The sequence below is a fragment of the Macrotis lagotis genome, chromosome 3 (assembly GCF_037893015.1).
Source record: "Macrotis lagotis isolate mMagLag1 chromosome 3, bilby.v1.9.chrom.fasta, whole genome shotgun sequence".
Lineage (NCBI taxonomy): Eukaryota > Metazoa > Chordata > Mammalia > Peramelemorphia > Peramelidae > Macrotis > Macrotis lagotis.
In genome coordinates this window covers 61127814-61143770 of record NC_133660.1, presented here as the reverse complement: position 1 = coordinate 61143770, position 15957 = coordinate 61127814, and the positions used below count along the sequence as shown (strand labels likewise).

Sequence of the window (15957 nt, the reverse complement as noted above, 5' to 3'; positions counted from 1 at the left end):
GGGAATTGGCAAATTATGTAATTTTTTTGTCCCAGACCATTGTAGTATTGTGGGGTGGACTTAAAGAGTGTTAGCAAATAAACCAGACCACTGGGTGGTATTTTAACTGACACAAGGAAAGGTTCCAAACAGTGGTCACTGAAACCTATTAGGGACTATGGCAGAGGGAATTAGACAATGGTCCTCATCTAGAAAATGTCTGGAAATCTTATTTTCTCTACAAGGCTAGCATGCTTGTTTGCCCTAGGACAAGGACTGACACCTCTAAGACTAGGAAGCACACCAAACTAAAAATGTGTATACTCACCCTTTGCTACTTAATATTATGTTCTAAAAACATGTCTTGCAATGACCCTGAAAAAAAGATTAAGAATCCAGAAAATGTGGAATGGTTAATTCATCTTTTGAGAAAAAATGAGGACCAAATTGTCCAAATATTCTAATCAAAGCTAGGATTTAAATCAGTTTCTCTGTTGAAGTGAATGTTTTTAAACAAGAAATATACCATTCCATTGTTATAAAATATTTATCACTAACTTTTTCCATCATAATCCTAACATTGCCTACATAAAAGAGTTGAATAGTTCTCTGATCTCACCAATATGGATACCACCTCCAGTGTTAAAGATCACAATTTATCTAAGCTTTCTTAACCTGAGTCACTTCTGTCCATGTAGTCTCATAACTTTTTCACAAGAGTGGACTCAATGTACTAGTGATCTTCTTAAGCTGTTATCATTGCATGGATACCATAGAAATTCATAGCAGAAATCTGTTAGTCTCACTTTTGCAACATAAGCAACTCATTTTTCTGGTCATATATCTTTTTGTAGGTTTTTGCAAGGCAAATGGGGTTAAGTGGCCTGCCCAAGGCCACACAGCTAGGTAATTATTAAACGTCTGAGGCCAGATTTGAACTCATGTACTCCTGACTCCAGGGCTGGTGCTCTATCCACTGCACCACCTAGCCGCCCCCATTATATCTTTCTAATAGCCCCACCTTTAATCCAGTTCTCTTAACCTCTAAGTATAGTCTCCATATCTTTCTATACCGTCCTTTGGGTAACCTACAACTTTATTTGGGATAGCAGTGACCTATGATTCTCAGTCATACATCAGCACTGGAAGAAAACTATATACATACATGTGTACATATGTGTGTGAATAGATAGGTAGATAGATAGGCCAGATGTCTGAGTTGTTCATCCAACTACATCTCATATGCTATAAATCAAGTAGATGCTTTTCATCCATTTGTTGTTTTTTTTTTTTGATGTATGGATAGTCAATTGAACTCTTCTGAATGATTATGCATTTTATTTAGATTAGGCAATGGTCTCAGTCTTACTTCAGTCAACACACTGTCATCCATATAAAGGAGTTACTTGAAAATCTTGAACTATAGGATTAAAGAATCTCTCTTCCATTTTAACTCTGTAATGGACATTCTTCATGATAATGGCAAACATCTTTGGTTAGCATATGTCTATCTACTTTATATGATATTGATGAGCAGGAAGCTATCAGACAAAGTTATCTCCTATTTTTCAAGGTCTCTTATGTGATTTTGACTCATGCATCTGAGACATCTTTTTGAAGGAGAGCCCCCCATTTATTTGCTTTGCCAAATAAAATTTCTTTTCAATCTTCAAATAAGCATATTAGAGTTTAGTGTTCTCCGTATTTCTAAATTACTTGTAAACATAAATGTGAATTTAAAGACTATAATTGGCAGAAGCCTATGCCCTATTCATAAAGAAAGGATGATTTCAATGTGGGTGGTTTGTAGAGAGGTGGAAGGTATATAGTTTGACAATTTTTAAAATATTTTCTCATTTTTCCTTACTGATAATGAAGTTTGGAATTTTTCTAATCATTTGGTTATCTTCTTTTTTTAGGTACCTTGAGAATTAATCCCTCAACATCCTCAAAACTGTGTTGTCTATCTAAATAAATAATTGGAAAAATGTAAATTGCTCATGGTTAGATCAAGCTAACATAATAAAAATGACAATTCTATTCAAATTAAATTACTTTTTCAGTGCCATACCAATCAAACTACCAAATAATTATTTTACCAAGGCAGAAAAATAATAAAAAAAAATTCATCTGGAACAACAAAAGGTCAAGAATAGCAAGGGAATTGATGAAAAAATGTAAAGGAAGGTGGACTAGCTCTAACAGATCTAAAATTATACTACAAAGTGGCAATCACAAAAACTGTGTAATCTTCATCCAGCACACATTTTTTGTATATATTTGATCTACCCTGGCTACTTTTTCCATCTTTACTGATATTTGTATTCCTTAATGCTATATTTTGATCTCAGAGCACAACTTCTAGTGGTTTCATTGCCATTAATGGAGAAGAGATTTTATTTTAGAAATCTTTATGGATCTTTTCCTTTAGATGACTTGTTTATTGCTTTCTATCCAATTTCACCTTTAAGTATCATCAGGATGAGTTGCCTTAGAAGATTCTGTCTACAAGCTTACTATAAACTTCTTCTTTCCTCCTTTTCTTCTTGTTATTTTACAAGATGATTGTTCTAATAATTTCCTTCCATCCTTTGCCCAATGATTTTGCAAACACATTTATAGTTTAAATTGGTTTTGCCTGTGGCTGTCATCTCTATGCTTGGCAAGGAGATCAAATGTTTGCTGTCTAAGAGGGTTTCTTAGCTCTTTTAAACTTCTTGTTGAAGCATTTGATTTTCCTTGGCTAAACTTTCTTGTAAAATGGTGAGATTCTCTGAAGATGCCTGTCCTTTTATCCCCCTTCCTTTTTTATTTTTATTTTTTGCCTCAACATCTTGTCCAAACAGGTCTCAATTGTCTACCATATTTTTTATTCTTTGATATAAATTTCTATATTTCACCTAACAAATTGGTTATTTGACTACATGCAGATAGTTAGTTTAGAAATCACTAGTATATCAAAGACTCATCTTTTCATGTCTAAGTATAATTAAACAAATTTTTAAATGTTTTATCTTTTCCATTTCTTGACTTTCTTCTTAAAGCAGTTTTGATATATATAGATGTAATGCTTCTGAAGCATCTTTAAGTCTTCTTTGGTGTTTAGCCTCTCTCATTTCTTGCTCCTGAACTATTTTTTCAAATGCATTTTTGATAATTTTCACCTTTGCTTTGAAGTAATTGAGTTCAATTTAATATGGAGGGTGTCACTGAGTTTTTTAGAGAATTTCTTTTTTCTACTCATCCTTTGCAATAGATATTGGCATGAACAACTGCCATTATTTTCAAGGTGATCTTTTTGCAAATGCCAGTGCAATAAAAATAATGAAAACTAAAGTAGTGTATTCTCTGATGTTCAGAAAGCCACTACAGCCAGCTTTAGATTAGAAGCATGTGATTATTCTCATGTGTGAGATGTTACTTATGGCGACAGACTGTTTTACTAATCAAACAGGTTAAGCCAGTGACCCTACAAACCAAATAAAGACAGAGGACAAGTTATTTGCTTTTCATTTTCTATACTTTATGTTCCCTTTTGATGGTACAGATAACAAAAACTTAATTGTGATACATTTAGATATTGATCATGGTGTTTATGCACTTTGCTTTTTTTCCTCATAAAGCTTTTTTTTAAAGTCATAGAATCTTAGAGTTGGTCTCTACCTTGTAGGAAACTCTTATGTAATATTCCTGATGTGACCATCCAGTCTCTGATTAAAGAATTACAAAAATAGGAACTCATCACTTCATCAGAGAAGGGTAACCCATTCTCACTTTGTATAGTCATTCTATTAAATGGGAGACAATTTTGGCTGATATCAAATTGAAATCTGTTTCTCCCCCATTTCAGTTCATTGTTCTTCATAGAATCAAAAAGAACAGGTCTATTCCTCTTTCACATGACAGTCCTTTAAATATTTGAAGAGTCTTAGCATAGACTCTTAGTAAAATTACTTTATTTTAGTCATCATAGTTATACTTTTATGCTGATTTTTTCTACTACTACTACCCCAAATGAGGGTTCAACTGTCATAAAAGAGAAATGATTAGATTAATACATATTATTGAAAATACATGACTGCCAAATGAAATCATATCCCCAAACTTCTGATTTCCTGTCATTTAATCCCCTTGTTTCTCCTACTTCTGAAGGATTAGAGAATGGGTTTTAAAATAAACATAGTAGCTCTTCATAGACCAACATTTGGCCTTAGCAGCATATGTCTTTTGCACCTATCCTATTTCCATCATACTCTCTCTTCCCTTCAGGTTTAAATACAATCAGTAATCAATTATCTGTGCTAAAGAAAATTAGCAATGAAATGGAAAATACATGATTGCTGCTGTTTAAAATTTTTTATTTAGAAAATAAAATGCTTTTGAAAAGAAAAAAAGAAGACATAAAATAGGTGAAGGAAGGAAGAGTGAGTTGACAATAAGCATCTACTATATGCCATCCACTAAGTGCTAAGCACTTTCCAAATAGTATCTCATTTCAGCAACCCTGAGAGGTAGATACTCTTATTATCCCATGTTATACGTAAGAAAGATGAGTCAAAAGTTAAATGACTTGCCTAAGATTACTAGTAAGTGTCTGAGGCCATATTTGAATGTCTTTTTTTTGGGGGGGGGGTGATACTTTTAAAAAAAATGTTGTTTATACATTTGCCTACCTATTCCAGTTAATATTGAAATTGTTTTGCATTATACTACTACTACTACTACTACTACTACTACTACTACTACTACTACTACTACTACTACTACTACTACTACTCTACTATAAATACTACAATAGTCCTTCAGTATCAAAGAGGACTACACCCACCAATCAACCAAATGATTGGAGGCATGAGTTGCACAATTAGTTTATTATAGTGGTAAAGGGGTGTACATCCTTCTTACTTGCCTTCATCAGAATCATTCCATTCCTTGGCCTGATGTGTAGATAACAGGACTATTAAGAGATGACCTAACTGCTGCAAGGGGTCACTTGATAAAAACAGTGCTTCATCAATGCTGGATAGTCACTACCAGGTGATATTTGTGGATAGAACAGGACATTTTACAAACCGATTCACATAAGAGCTTAGAGTTGAAACTAAACTGGAAGTAAACTATCTCTTTGAATAATTAAAAATTTAGATATTGCTTCAATTTATCTCCTGATGAAATTAAAATGTCCTTTAAATGTTTCAATTCAAGATTCTAGTATGAAGAAATATTAGTGGGAGTTGGATAGACACTGAAGTATTAAATGAAGACTATTTTTAGGGAAAATTGGAATTAAGAATGAATTTGCTCTTTGACAGTAAAACTATATTAGTGGGACCTTAATTTGCTTTCTAAGACCAAGATGAATCTAATCACAAATTTTTAAAAAAGAAGATGAATAAAATTTTAGAAAAGTTATTCATGATAGAATCCTGGAGAATATTGAATGGGAATATAAAGAAATAGCCTTATTTCTGTAGGTGTACAGTATATGACACTTTTGCAAAATTGGACTTTTAGTTCATTTAGTAGCAAAATTGGATGAAACATCACAAATTCAGAAAAAATAAATGTGTCTTTTTCTGTTCATAATGAAATAAAAATAGATTTAACAAAAGACTTTTGAAATATAATTAAATGAAATTAAAATTGAAATTAAACTAAAGAATGAGTGCAAAGAGCACATCATAAAAATAATCAGGTATTTCATTGAAGATAATGACAGTAATGTGACTACAGACCAAAATTTGTGGAATGCAGCCAAGTCTGTGCAAAGGGGAAAATTTATATTTTTAAACACATACATCAATAAAAGGGAAAGATCAGTCAGTGAATTAAACATGCAACTAAAAAGAAGATCCTAGGAAAAAAATGAAAGCCTCTTCAATTAGAATACCAAAATACAAATCATACAAATCAAAATATTGATAAATTTTAAAATAAAAAGAAGCCAAACATTAAATTAATAAATAAAATGAGGAGCTGTTTTTTGGAATGGGGAAGGAGAAACAATAAATAGATAAACCACTAACCAATTTGATTTTTTTAAAAATGGAAGAAGAAAACCAAATTACCAGAGTCAAAAATGAAAAAGATGAATTGACAACCAATAAAGAAGAAAATGAAATTATTAGGAGCTGTTTTTCTCCAACTATATGCAATAAAACTGGCAATCTAAATGAAATAGAGAAATATATACAATATGAATTGTCCAGAGTAACAAAACAATAAATAGAATACTAGCCCCAGTAGCTTGGATCTTTATTCTAATCAAGCACTATATTACTATATTTCCTTTTGTTTATTTTGTATCTAATCTGTTCTATTAATAATCCACTCTATTTCTTATCCAATAATTGTTTCGATGATTATTGCTTGGACCTCTTTTTTTTCTGTTGATTCATTTGAAATTTTTTACTTTGTTTCTCCAGATGAATTTTATTGTTATTCTAGTTATGTAAAGTATTTTATTTTGTGTTTTGATAGGTCTGACATCAATAAGCAAATTAATTTAGGTGGCATTATGATTTTCCTTATACCTATATGAGCAATTAATATTTATCCAATTATTTAAGTTTTGTTTGTGTGTGTGTGTGTGTGTGTGTGTGTGTGCATGTGTGCATGAAGAGTGTTTGGTACTTGTGTTCATGTGGTTCTGTGCATATGTCTTGGCAGGTACTTTACCAAGTAATTTATACTTTTATAATTAATTTATTATAATTAATTTAAATAGAATTTCTCTTTCTAGCTCTTCTTGCCATATTTTGTTGGTAATATACAGAACTACCTGTTATTTTAGTGGGTTTATTTTATATCCTGAAACGTTATTGAAGTTATTAATTATTTCAACCACTTTTAAGTTGACTTTCTAAGGCTCTCTAAGGAAGCTATCATACCTTCTGCAGAAATAGAAAATGATAGCTTTGTTTCCTTTTTTCCTGTTTATTCCTTCATTTACTTATTCTTGTGTTATTGCTATAGCTAGCATATCTAGTACAATATTGAAAAGTAATGATAATAATGAATATCTTTCCTTTCTATTACTATATTAATAGAAATTTTTGGTGCTTTTGTTAAAAGTATTTTCTATATATAATGAAATAATCATATGATTTTTGTATTTTTGTTATTTATATGGCAAATTATGCTTATAGCTTTCATAATATTGAACTAGCCCAGCATTCTTGACATAAATGCAACCTAGTCATAATTTATGATCTTTATGTTATACCGTTGTAATCTTCTTGCTAGTATATTATTAAATATTTTGCATCAATATTCATTAGGAAAATCGTAATAGTTTTCTTCCTCAGTTGTGTCTCTCTCTGATTTAAGTATTATGACCATATTTGTACCATAGGAAAAAATTGGTTGGACTCTTTGACTACCTTTTAAAAACATAATATCAGAATTTTTTTAAATTTTTGGTAGAATTGAATTATAAATCTATCTGTCTGATTTCTTTCTGGGGGAGTTCATGTGTGGCATATTTAATTTTTTCTAAGGTAACATTGTTCATATATTCTACAGGTCTTCATGATTTTTATTTTGCTGTTTTAATTTGTTTTTTTCTCTAGGATTTTTTGGTTGCATATTAATTTTTATATCACAGTAGCATTCCATGTCAACCATGTACCACAACTTGTTTAGCCATACCCTGATTGAAAGAAATCTATTATTTTAGACAATCTGATTGTGTATGATGATATATCAAAATTGTTTTAATTTGCATTTCTCTAATCAATAATAATTTGGAGCATTTTCCACATGACTATTTTTGTTTTGATGTCTTTATCCTTTGAAAATTTATTAATTGGGGAATAATTCATATTCTTATATTTGAGAAATAAAACCTTTATCTGATAAGAATATTTTTAAAGATTATCCCCACTTTTCTGTTTTCCTTCTAATCTTAGCTACATTTGTTTTATTTGTAAAAAGAACTTTTTTATTTAATAAAATTGAAATTATCCATTTTATACCTCACAATACTCTATATTCCAAGTAAAAATTTTCTCCCTTTATATCTTTGCCATATATACATTCTGACTTTATCTTGATACTTGGTTTAAGATATTGATCTATGCCCAATTTCTGTCAGGCTACTTTCTATATTTCCCCACAATTTTTACTGAGAAATGAATTAAATATTTACATTTGTCAAAGTTGCTATAGTTCTTTAGTATTATGTATTATATGTCTACTCTGTTTTGCTGATTATCTTTCTATTTTATAAACAGTACAAAATAGTTTTGATATCCATTGCCTTATAATATAATTTCAGTCTGCTACTACTGAATCCTCTAACTTTATATACTTTTCATGTTTCTTTTAAATACTTTACTTTTTATTCTTTTTAATGCATTTTATAATTTTTTCAATTCAGTAAAATAATTTTGGTAATTTTATTGGAATGATATCAAATTAGTTAAAGTTTTAATTTTAATTATATTATATTTGCATACTGAAGAACAAACATTTCTCAATTATTCAAATCTATTTATATAGATTAAAAGTGTGTTTTAAAATCATATTTATGCAGTTCCTGATTATATTTTGGCAGTTTACTCCCAGATATTTTATATTGTCTAAATTTATTTTAAATGGTCTAAAACAATATTGAATAATATTGATGACACAGTACTTTTCCTATTTTATCTCTTTTAGTTAAATCTATTTTAGCTTTAACTTTGAATGAAATCATGATTGCCATCCCTGAATTTATATCAGCTGAAGCATAATCATTTCTACTCAATCCCTTCATTTTAACTCCATAGTTATCTCTCATTTTTTATTTTCTTTCTTGTAAACAACATAACATCAACTTCAGATTTTTAATCTATTCTGCTATCCATTTCCACTTTACAGGTATATGCATTCCAATTGCATTCAAAGTTATAATTACTAGTTATATATTTCCTTCCATCTTATTTTTCCACACTCTCCTTCTTACCCTGTTTTACCCTATCCATCCTCATATATTTAACTTACTTCTTTCTATCCACTACCTTGCCCTCCTATTCCTTAATCTATCTACCTACCCTTTTAGGAGTCCCTCCCTTATCCTTTCCCTTGACCTCCTAATTCTTACTCTTACTCCTACTCTTAGACCTCCTAAAAGTCCCTTCCTTATTTTGTTCTTTACCCTCTTATTTCTTTCTAAATTTAGAAATCTTTTATACCCTCTTAGATGACTAAAATGTTCCTTCTTTAATCTATTTCCAATGAGAGTAAAATTCTAGTACTACCAATCTTCCACCCTCACTTGCTTCTTCTGTATCATTTCCACCTTTTGCACAATTTAGATAAATGCTTTTTTTTTAACTTCACCCTACCCAGTTTTATTATTTTAGGATCACCCCATCATACTCAGCCCTAAGTTTTTTCCCTATCTTTCCAAGTAGTGATGTTTGTCCTAAGTGATGATAACATTTTCATAAATAAGAAATGAACAGTATAATCTTATTGAGTCCTTATTTTTTTTAAAAATGAATTTACTCCTTGATTGCGGTACATTGCACAAATTTTCCGACTTTTGCAATGTAGTTATAAGTTTTGTTAAGTGTTTTTTTGTTTTAAAAATGTAATTATCTATTTATCTGTCTATCTATAAATTTGTTATATATTTCCCTATCTGTGAGGAGAAAAGAGATGATGCTGTGATTTTGGTGGTATAAAAAAATATATTTATAAAATTTTGCAAAAAAAATGTGAAAATTAATTTGCTACCCAAGATCCATTCTTAATCCATCAGAAATTTTCCCTGCCTCAAATATGAGGTCTTTTCTAACTCTACCCTTCCTCAAATTACAGGGTATCAAAGTAGAGAGTGGCCTTAGAGGCCCTTCCCCTAAAAAAAAAAGCTATTACCTGTCTATAATGCACTTTATTCCACTTTTAAAGTTCCCTACTCTCTACAACTTTCACTGGTTATGTCCAGTTTTACTTTCAAGACCTGAAATGAATAAATTCAATCTTTCAATTACTTTTATAGGTGGACTGCCATAAGTCCTCACCTTTCCAAGATAAATAGCCTCAGTTCCTTTATCCTCATGCACCATCATCATTCAGATTGATTTTTGCCATCCTGAGTATTCTCTATTGGATGCTTATCAATGTCCTTCCTAATAAACTGTTGTTACCAAAATTGAATCCAATACTCAAATTGTAGTCTATCCAGGGTAAACCTGGATGCTATATCTTTCTTAACATAGATGAAGACTGAAATAAATTAGGGGGAAAGAATATATGTTTATACACACCTATGTAATGGACATACATATAGCATTTGTTTAGTACCTACTGTTGCCAGGCATTTTATTAAGTGCTGGGGATACAAAGAAAAAGGTGGGGATGGTGTAAGGGGCAGGGATGGGAAGTTTCTGCTCTTAACTTGCTCAGTCTAAATATCATTATATTTGCTTTTTTGTACCTTTCTGATCTATTTTTCATTTACGTGTTAATTGATTTTGTTGCTTTAAATTCTATTTGTTGGTTTAAACTATTAATATTCAATAAATTGTTAATATTCAATGAAAAAGGTTACATTCATTTCCTTAACTGCCAAATCACCTTATTCTGAGCAGCCCACTACAGATCTTTTTTACCTTAACTTTTAATCTAGAAAAACTTTTCCATCTTTCACTTATGAGGCTGATTTTTTTAACCCAGTTATAAGATAATCTCTATTTCATTTTTTCTTCTCATGCGATTCATTCCAATGATTTAGTCTGTCAAGGCCTTAGCTATTCCACCTACTTTTCTGCATATTTTAAAAGCATGACATCTATTTATGCCTTTATACATGCCACTATCAAAAATGTTATCACACAGTTAAGCACAAAACCCCAAGACTCTGCTAGAAACCTCTTTCTCTGAGTTTAATCTGGAACCAAATCTCATCTTTGGATCTGGCCATTAAACCCATTTTGAACCCACTTATTTGCACTATCATCAAATCCATTACTTCTCCATATTTTTCACAAGAATGAGGCACTTTCCTCAAAAGTTTTATTAGAATCTAGGTAAACTTTATCTCTAGCATTCTCTAGATCTTAAAGTTCAAGAAGCCTATAAAAAAGCACCAAGTTGGAGTGGCTAGGTGGCACAGTGAATAGCGCACCGGCCCCGGAGTTAGGAGTACCTGAGTTCAAATCTGGCCTCAGACACTTAATAATTACCTAGCTGTGTGGTCTTGGCAAGCCACTTAACCCTACTACCTTGCAAAATCAAGAAACAAAAAAAGAGCACCAAGGAAGGAGTATTGAACATAGGAGGCAGGAGGACTTGAAATTGAAATGTGCCATAGTTGCTTGCTAGTTGCGCAACCCAGGGCAAGTCATTTAATTTAACTTACCTCTGTTTCTTCATCTGTAAAATGGGAATATTAACAGTATTTGCCTCATAGGGTTGCTGTGAAGATCCAATAAGATAGTAATTGTAAAGCTCTTAGCACAATGCCAGGACATAGTAAATGCTGGTTATTGTTTATGAAAGGAAACTACATGACTCAATGGATAGAGTGTTGGACTTGAGAGTAAGGAAGACCTGAGATTGAATATTGCTTCAGCTACTTACTAGCTTGTTACTCTGAACAAATCATTTTATACTTTTCAAACTTTAAAATATTATATAAATGTCATCTATAGGGGCAGCTAGGTAGCGCAGTGGATAGAACACCAACCTTAGAGTCAAGAGGACCCTAGTTCAAATCCAGCCTCAGACACTTAATAATTATCTAGCTGTGTGATCTTGAGCAAGTCACTTATCCTCATTCCCCTGCAAAAAACAAACAAAAAAACCAAAGAGCATAAAAAAGGGCAAACTGGCATGACTTGCTCATGACAAAATCATGCTTGTTGTTATTCAGATGTTTAGATGTGTCTGACAATTCATGATCCTATGAACATATTACACCAATACTGTAAATTGGATTTTCTTGGCAAAGATACTAGAGTGATTTTGCCATATTTTTTCACCAATGAATGGAAGCAGAAGTTAAGATTAACTCATGCTGCTTCTTTGTAATCAGTGTTTCCTTTTTAGATATTCATTAGCCAATCCTCTATACTTTGTGGCCTATAAGATTCCTTCTTGTTCTGAATTTAGGATACAATGAAACTTTAATTGTTCTCAACCTTTGTCAGACACTGAAGTCAAGCTCACTGCCCCATAATTTGCAGATTTAATTCTTTTCCACCCAGAACAATGCTTGACCTTCTCCAGTGGCTTCTCTGCAGACTTTCAAAGATTTTTGACCCTCATTCAACAATCAGAGACACCAGGTCCTTCAGAATCTTATAGTTTATCTGGGAAAGATTTGAAATGCTCAAAAGCAGCTGGGTGATTTCTCCTATTGCCTTATTTCTCTTAGATACAAATTTTCCTGTTAACTGTTTTTGTCCTTGATTTTCTAGTCAAAAGATCATTTTCCTTGGTAGAGATGACTTAAGCAAAATAAGCTTGGGTCAACTCTGCCTTCTCTCTATTAGTTATTTTTCCATCCATTTCAAAATGCTGCTCCATCTTTTCTTTCCTCTATTTCTTTTCTCTAATATAGCCTTAAAAATCACTTGTTGCTATACTTTGCTTTTCTTGGCTCATTCTAAAGATTAGCACCATTCTTGGAGGACTGCAACATGCTTATGTAAACTCTCTCATTATCTGTTGTGGCTTCCATCTTTTGAACATCAGTTTCATAGTCCATTTATCCTGGGTCCTTTTGGTCAGCCACCTATTTTCCTTATCATAATTTTCTCCTTGTGTCTTCAGAATTTAATTCTTGAAAGCTACCCATCTCTGTTGGATGATCCTTTCTCTTAGCCTTTGTGAAATCTGTCTCCCCAAAACTAGAATGCATACCAGACCTTCCTGGTTCCTATTATTCCTATTATGAATTAGTCACTCTACTTCCAAGGTCCCCATCATTTCCAACCCAACTCAGTGCTTTTCCTTCTTATCCTTGTCCTCCTTCTTCATCCTGATTCACTCTCATAAAACTATAGTGTGCAATGTTTTATGAATTGCTGTTCATTTCAAAAGCATTTATCACAACGTCTATGATGTGAAGGGCATTTCCTAGCTTCTGAGAATACAAAGACAACTAAAACACAGATCCTATCTTTAATATCATGTGCAAGGAAGAGTGGAAAAGTAAAAAGTAGTTTGGACAAAATACTCTGAAAAAATAAGAACAGAGATATCACTTTTGTGGAAGTCGGAGGAATAAGGTTACATGGAAGAAATGGGGTCTGAGTTGAGCCTTAATGGAAGAGTGGACAGAGTAAAGAGTGTACAGATGGGTTCTCCATTCCAGAAATTACTTACAACATACAGATCAGAAGCAGAAAAAAAGAGGAGAGAGGAGTTCTAGTGTGTACACTTGAAGTTTCCCAAGAATTCTCATTAAGATTACCTTTTATCTTGGTACCTACCACTCATCCTATTATTAAAAGTATGGATCATCTTTCATTTTGAAGTATAGTTAGCTTTTAAAAACACTTAGTTTAAAAAAAGAAAGAAAGGAAACTAAGCACAGGTTTTAAAAAAGTATATACTGGTTTGAGGAGTTGAAATATAGTTCAGTCAATCAATATACATTTATTAAAGACTCAGAATGTTCTAGTACTATGCTAAATATTGGGAGATACAAAATGAGGAGCTTATAATTTAATGGGGGAGATAGCATGCAAACAAATATATACAAAGCAAGACATATGAAAAGGAAATAATTTTTTTAAAGGATAGCTCTGGAATTAAGATGGGTTAGGGAAAGTTTCTTATTGGAGCAAAGGAGGAAGAGAATTTGAGTCATGGGGGATACCCAGAGAAAATACCAAGAAGCTAGAGATGAAGTGTCTCATTCTTAGAACAGTTTGGAGGCCAGTATCACTAGATCATAGAGTATGAGTATGGAAGTAAGTATAAGAAGACTGGGATGGTAGGAAGGAACTAAGGTATAAAGTTTTTTGAATGCCAAAGAGAGCATTTTATATTTGCTCCTGGAGGCAAAAGGAAGCCTCTGGGGTTTACTGAGTGGGGAAGCTAACTTGATCAAATGTCAATTACTTAAAGATTATTGTTAGAGAGGACTTATAGGTGATTGTTTACTGGGCTCTGTAATGAGTTTATTTAATCTTCTTGTTAATCTTTTCCCCTCATAGCAAAATTACTAGTTTGTACTATCTAAATAAAGTTTTTAACTGAATCTCAGATTTTATAAATCAACAATATAGGTTGTACATTTTCTGAGTTATAATTTTCAGAATAAATGACCAACTTAAAATTTTCCTTTCCTTGCCTTTTAATTAATAAAAAAGTCATCCGTTTCCCTTAAGGGCTTCACCAAAGTTAATTTTTTCCCAAAGTTTTTGTCTTGACTGTTTGATGACGCTACATGATGTTGCACATAGGACCCCAGCAAGGCTCCTTGTTGTCCCCATTACCCACTGTTCTTGTCTACATATATCCTTGTGTGATAAGAAGCAGTCATGGTGTGAAACAGCTGGTAATTATATTTCCTTTCAGGCCCACAACCAAATAGCTTGTAAACACACACAGAACAAGCAGCTGGAGTGTGACGGAAAGATGGGGGGGGTGTACCTGCTTACTTGAAGTTCAGAGAAGCATCTAGCTTTCTTAGTATAATCAGAAGAAAAAAAGTTTCTTGTAGAATAATTAATAATTAACAAAGACTGTCTACTAATCTTTTATACGAACAAGCTATAATGAACATGCTAAACAGCTTAGTATCATTTACCTTAGTTTTACATTGTTTGAAAAGGGCAACTATATATTTTTTCAAACTAAAGATTTTTAGTCAATTTGTTTCAGTCTTACCAATGTATCCCCAAGCTTCCATTTATAGAAAAATTCTTGATTGTTACAGCTTTGAAAGTTGTTTTTTTTTAATTTTTGATAAACATGTTTACAGATTGGTCATTTTTAGTATAAGGAATTAGAATTAAGGGAAAGAAATATATAAGAGATAATTTTTATAAAGTGTTCATCAGTTTCTAAAAGGTTTTTGTTTTGTTTTACTTCCTTTGGATGGGGATAACATAGTCCATCGCAGGTAGAATATGGTTGTCCTAATTCTGAACTGCTGAAAGGAGCTGCTTCCATCAAGGTTGAGCATCTAACAATGTAGTTGTTCATATGTACATTGTTCTCTTAGTTCTGTTCCCTTTGCTCAGCAGAGTCCAACCATTTATGGTTTCTTATAGAAAAATAGTATTCATGTACCATAACTTGTTTAACCATTCCCCAATTGATGGGCATCCCCTCAATTTCCAATTCTTTGCCACTACAAAAAAAAATCTGCTATGAATATTTTGGAACAGGTGGGGCCTTTCCCACTTTTTATGATTTCTTCTGGATCTAGCCCTAGAATTGGAATTGCTGAGTCAAAGGGAATGAACAATTTTATTGTTCTTTGGGCATAGTTCCATACTGCTCTCCAGAATGGTTGAATCATTTCACAACTCTATCAGCAATACATCAATGTCCCAATCCTCTCCAACATTGATCATTTTTACTTTTTTCTCATTTTAGCCAATATGATAGATGTGAGGTGATATTTTATGGTTGTTTTAATTTGCATTTCTCTAATCAATAATGATTTCAAGCATTTTTTCATATGATTATATATATATATATAGCTTTTATTTCTTCATTTGAAAACTTGTCTATTCATATCCTTTGACCATTTATCAATTATGGAATGACTTGATGCAGTTCTCTATATATTTTAGAAATGAGCCCTTTATCAGAACTCCTAGTTGTGAAGATTGTTTTCTAGCTTTCTGCTTTCCTTCTAATTTTGGCAGCATTGATTTTATTAGGCAAAATCTTTTTAATTTAATATAGTCAAACTCATTCATTTTGCAGTTTATAATGTACTCTAATTCTTATTTGGTCATAAATTTTTTCTCTTTCCATAGATCTGATAAAATATTTCTTGGTCTATTGATTTATCTATGGCGT

The 15957-nt window shown here is 32.0% G+C and overlaps 1 protein-coding gene across 1 annotated transcript in view; it reads left to right on the top strand.

Moving 5' to 3' along the window:
• Window positions 1–15957, top strand: part of TET2 (tet methylcytosine dioxygenase 2) — a 157971-nt gene that overhangs the window by 75852 nt on the left and 66162 nt on the right. The gene's annotated exons all lie outside the window — the stretch shown is intronic.